The sequence below is a fragment of the Salvelinus sp. IW2-2015 genome, unplaced genomic scaffold, assembly GCF_002910315.2.
Source record: "Salvelinus sp. IW2-2015 unplaced genomic scaffold, ASM291031v2 Un_scaffold741, whole genome shotgun sequence".
NCBI lineage: Eukaryota > Metazoa > Chordata > Actinopteri > Salmoniformes > Salmonidae > Salvelinus > Salvelinus sp. IW2-2015.
This window is the reverse complement of record NW_019942601.1, coordinates 885,407-891,408: the sequence shown is the minus strand read 5'-3', so window position 1 is coordinate 891,408 and position 6,002 is coordinate 885,407.

Here is a 6,002-nt window from a genome sequence, read left to right as displayed (position 1 = left end):
TGGTAGAGTCCAGTGTGGGTAGAGTCAGTGGTGTGGTAGAGTCCAGTGGGGGTAGAAGTCCAGTGTGGGTAGAGTCAGTGTGGGTAGAGTTTAGTGTGGATGAGTCAGTGTTTGGGTAGAGTTCAGTGTGGGAGAGTCACAGTGTTTGGGTAGAGTCAGTGTGGGTAGAGAGTCAGTGTTTGGGTAGAGTCAGTGTGGTAGAGTCCAGTGTTGGGTAGAGTCAGTGTGGATAGAGTCAGTGTTTGGGTAGAGTAGTGTGGATAGAGTCAGTGTTGGGTAGAGTCAGTGTGGGGTAGAGTCCAGTGTGTGGGTAGAGTCAGTGTGGAAGTAGAGTCAGTGGTTTGGGTAGAGTCAGTGTGGGTAGAGTTAGTGTGGATAGAGTCAGTGTGGTAGAGTCCAGTGTTTGGGTAGAGTCCAGTGTGTGGGTAGAGTCATGTTTGTGGGTAGAGGTAGAGTGTGTGGGTGAGTCAGTGTGGGTAGAGTCAGTGGTGTGGGTAGAGTCCAGTGTGGGTAGAGTCCAGTGTGTGGTAGAGTCAGTGTGTGGGTAGAGTCCAGTGTGGGTAGAGTTAGTGTGTGGGTAGAGTCCAGTGTGTGGTAGAGTCCAGTGGTGTGGGTAGAGTCAGTGTGTGGGTAGAGTCCAGTGTGTGGTGAGTCCAGTGTGTGGGGTAGAGTCAGTGTGTGGGTAGAGTCCAGTGTGTGGGTAGAGTCCAGTGTGGGTAGTAGTCCAGTGTGTGGGTAGAGTCAAGTGTGTGGGTAGAGTCAGTGTGGGTAGAGTCAGTGGGTGTGGGTAGAGTCCATGTGGGGGTAGAGTCCAGTGGTGTGGTGAGGTCAGTGTGGGGGTAGAGTCCAGTGTGGTGGGTAGAGTCCAGTGTGTTTGTGTGTGAGTCAGTGTGTGGGTAGAGTCAGTTGTGGTGTAGGAGTCAGGTGTGGGTAGAGTCAGGTGGTGGGTAGAGTCAGTGTGTGGGTAAGAGTCCAGTGTGTGGGTAGAGTCAGTGTGTTGGTAGAGTCCAGTTGTGTTGGGTAGAGTCCAGTGTGTGGGTAAAGGTCAGTGTGGGGTAGAGTCAGTGTGGTAGAGTCAGTGGTGGGTAGAGTCCAGTGTGGTGGGTAGAGTCAGTGTGTGGGTAGAGTCCAGTGTGTGGGGTAGAGGTGTCGAGTGTGTGGTAGAGTCAGTGTGTTGGGTAGAGTCCAGTGTGTGTAGGAGTCAGTGTGGGGGTGGGAGGTCCAGTGGGTGTGGGGTACAGTCCATGTGTGTGGTGTAGAGTCAGTGTGGGGGTACAGTCCAGTGTGTGGGTAGAGGTCCAGGTGTGTGGGTAGGAGTCAGTGTGGTTGGCTACACCATGGGTGTTACCCTCTAACAGAGTGCTGTGAGGCCACTGTAGAACTCCATTGCAAAACAATGTGTTTTAATCAATTTTTGGTGACGTTAATATTTTAGTATAGTTTATCTAAAAAGGATACCTTTTTTAATATTTCACAATTTTCATTTTTCTGAAATTCACCAGGAGGATGGTTCTCCCCTTTCTCCTCTGAGAGCCTCTGCTGATGTCACATGCTTCTCAGTCACCAGATCTCAAACCAACTGAAAATTTCTGGGAGATTCTGGATCAGCGCTTTCCACCACCATCATAACACAAATAATGGATTTTCTTGTGGAATAATTCTTTAATTTATTTAAATATAACTCGGCAAGTCAGTTAAGAACAATTCTTATTTACAATGAGGCCGGGCGCAGAAGGACAGATTATTACCTTGTCAGCTTGGGATTTGATACACCAATCTTACAGTTACTGGCCTAACGCTCTAACGCTTAACCTCTAGCCTGCCTGCTGCCCCAAAATCCCTCCAAGAGAGTTCCAAACACTTGTAGAATTCTACACCGGCGCGTTGAAGCTGTTCTTGCTCGTGGTGCCCAACGCGCATTAAAGATTTATTTATTTATTTTTTTATTTCACCTTTATTTAACCAGTAGGCTTAGTTGAGAACAAGTTCTCAGTTGCAACTGCGACCTGGCCAAGATAAAGCAAGCAGTGTGAACAAACAACAACACAGAGTTACACATGGAATAAACAACATACAGTCAATAATACAATAGAAAAATAAGTCTATAAACAATGTGAGCAAATGAGGTGAGATAAGGAGGAAAGGCAAAAAAGGCCATGGTGGCGAGGTAAATACATATAGCAAGTAAAACACTGGAATGGTAGATTTGCAGTGGAAGAATGTGCAAAGTAGAAATGAAATAATGGGGTGCAAAGGAGCAAAATATATAAATATACAGTAGGGGAAGTGGTAGTTGTTTTGGCTAAATTATAGATGGGCTATGTACAGGTGCAGTAATCTGTGAGGTGCTCTGCAGATGGTGCTTAAAACTAGTGAGGGAGATAAGTGTTTCCAGCTTCAGAGATTTTTGCAGTTTGTTCCAGTCATTGGCAGCAGAGAACTAGAAGGAAAGATGGCCAAAGGGGAATTGGCTTTGGGGTGACCAGTGAGATATACCTGCTGGAGTGCGTGCTACGAGTGGGTGCTGAGATATAGGGCGGGGCTTAACCTAGCAGAGAGACTTGTAGATAACCTGTAGCCAGTGGGTTTGGCGACGAGTATGAAGCGAGGCCAACCAACGAGAGCGTACAGGTCGCAATGGTGGGTAGTGTATGGGGCTTTGGTGACAAACGGATGGCACTGTGATAGACTGCATCCAGTTTGTTGAGTAGAGTGTTGGAGGCTATTTTATAGATGACATCACCGAGGATCGGTAGGATGGTCAGTTTAACGAGGGTTTTGGCAGCATGAGTGAAGGATGCTTTGTTGCGATATAGGAAGCCGATTCTAGATTTTAATTTTGGATTGGAGATGCTTAATGTGAGTCTGAGGGAGAGTTTACAGTCTAACCAGACACCTAGGTATTTGTAGTTGTCCACGTATTCTAAGTCAGAGCCGTCCAGAGTAGTGATGCTGGACGGGCGGAGCAAGTGCGGGCAGCGATCGGTTGAATAGCATGCATTTAGTTTTACTTGCGTTAAGAGCAGTTGGAGGCCACGTAAGGAGAGTTGTATGGCATTGAAGCTCGTCTGGAGGTTAGTTAACACAGTGTCCAAAGAGGCCAGAAGTATACAGAATGGTGTCGTCTGCGTAGAGGTGGTATCAGAGAATCACCAGCAGCAAGAGCAACATCATTGGATGTATACAGAGAAGAGAGTCGGCCCGAGGATTGAACCCTGTGGCACCCCATAGAGACTGCCAGAGGTCCGGACAACAGGCCCTCCGATTTGACACCTCTGAACTCTATCAGAGAAGTAGTTGGGTAAACCAGGCGAGGCAATCTTTGAGAAACCAAGGCTGTCGAGTCTGCCAATAAGAATGTGGTGATTGACAGAGTCGAAAGCCTTGGCCAGGTCGAGAATACGGCTGCGAGTAATGTCTCTTATCGATGGCGTTTATGATGTGTTTAGGACCTTGAGCGTGGCTGAGGTGCACCCATGACCAGCTCTGAAACCAGAATTGCATAGCGGAGAAGGTACGGTGGGATTCAAAATGGGTCGGTGATCTGTTGTTAACTTGGCTTTCGAACGTTAGAAAGACAGGGTAGGCATAGATATAGGTCTGTAGCAGTTTGGGTCGAGAGTGTCCACCGTGTGGGTAGAGTCAGTGTGTGGGTAGAGTCCAGTGTGGGTAGAGTCCAGTGTGGGGGTAGAGTCCAGTGTGGGGGTACAGTCCAGTGTGTGGGTAGAGTCAGTGTGGGGGTACAGTCCAGTGTGTGGGTAGAGTCCAGTGTGTGGGTAGAGTCAGTGTGTGGCTACACCATGGTGTTACCCTACAGAGTGCTGCTGAGGCCACTGTAGAACTCCATTGCAAAACAATGTGTTTTAATCAATTATTTGGTGACGTTAATATTTTTAGTATAGTTTTATCTAAAAAGGATACCTTTTTTAATATTTCACAATTTTCATTTTTCTGAAATTCACCAAGGAGGATGGTTCTCCCCTTTCTCCTCTGAGAAGCCTCTGCTGATGTTAATCATATGCCATGGCCGTCTCAGTCACCAGATCTCAAACCAACTGAACACTTCTGGGAGATTCTGGATCAGCGCTTTCCACCACCATCAATAAAACACAAAATAATGGAATTTCTTGTGGAATAATTCTTTAATTTATTTAAAATATAACTCGGCAAGTCAGTTAAGAACAAATTCTTATTTACAATGACGGCCTACCGGGGCAGGGGCAGAAGGACAGATTATTACCTTGTCAGCTTGGGGATTTGATACACCAATCTTACAGTTACTGGCCTAACGCTCTAACGCTGTAACCTCTAGCCTGCCTGCTGCCCCAAAATCCCTCCAAGAGAGTTCCAAACACTTGTAGAATCTCTTGGTCAGTGGGTGCAACCTCAGCCCGCTCAAGCGGTCTAAACGACATCATAACCGCATCAGATAAGAGAACATTACTGCGCAGTCCGTATTCTTTCGACCTGGCCAAGGCTTTCGACTCTGTCATCCACATCATGCTTATTGGCAAACTCGACAGCCTGGTTCTCAAATGATTGCCTGCCTGTTTACCACTACTGCTCTGATAGAGTTATCGGAGAGATGATGTGTCAAATCGGAGGGCCTGTTGTCCGGACCTCTGGCAGTGCTCTATGGGGGTGCCCACAGGGTTCAATCCTCGGGCCGACTCTCCTTCTCTGTAATACATCAATGATGTTGCTCTTGCCTGCTGGTGATTCTCTGATACACCTCTACGCCAGACGCACCCATTCTGTATACTTCTGGCCCCTCTTTGGACACTGTGTTAACTAACCTCCAGACGAGCTTCAATGCCAATACAACTCTCCTTACGTGGCCTCCCACTGCTCTTAAACGCAAGTACACTAAAATGCATGCATTCAACCGATCTCGCTGCCCGCACTCCTCGCCCGTCAGCATCACTACTCTGGACGGCTCTGACTTAGAATACGTGGACAACTACAAATACCTAGGTGTCTGGTTAAGACTGTAAAACTCTCCTTCCAGACTCACATTAAGCCATCTCAAATCCAAAATTAAATCTAGAATCTGCTTCCTATATCGCAACAAAGCATCCGTTCACTCATGCTGCCAAACCTCGTAAAACTGACCATCCTACACGATCCTCGTGATGTCATCTATAAAATAGCCTCCAACACTCTACTCAACAAACTGGATGCAGTCTATCACAGTGCCATCCGTTTTGTCACAAAGCCCATACACTACCCACCATTGCGACCTGCTACAGCTCTCGTTGGTCTGCCCTCGCTTCATACCCCGTCGCCAAACCCACTGCGCTACAGGTTATCTACAAGTCCTCTCTAGGTTAAGCCCCGCCTTATCTCAGCACCCACTCGGTACAGCACGCACTCCAGCAGGTATATCTCACTGGTCCACCCCCAAAGCCAATTCCTCCTTTGGCCATCTTCCTTCTAGTTCTCTGCTGCCAATGACTGCAACAAACTGCAAAAATCTCTGAAGCTGGAACACCTTATCTCCCTCACTAGTTTTAAAGCACCATCTGTCCAGAGCACTCACAGATTACTGCACCTGTACAATAGCCCATCTATAATTTAGCAAAACTACCACTTCCCCTACTGTTTTTATTTATATATTTTGCTCCTTGCACCCCATTATTCTATTCTACTTTGCACATTCTTCCACTGCAATCTACCATTCAGTGTTTTACTTTGCTATATTGTATTTACCTCGCCACATGGCCTTTTTTGCCTTTCCTCCCTTATCTCACCTCATTTGCTCACATTGTTTTTATAGACTTATTTTTTCTATTGTATTATTGACTGTAATGTTTTGTTTATTCCATGTGTAACTCTGTGTTGTGTCTGTTCACACGCTTTGCGTATCTTGGCCAGGTCGCAGTTGCAACTGAGAACTTGTTCTCAACTAGCCTACTGGTTAAATAAAGGTGATAAAAAAATAAATAAATAAATCTTAATAGGGCGTTGGCACCACGAGCAAGAACAGCTTCAACGGCGCGTGT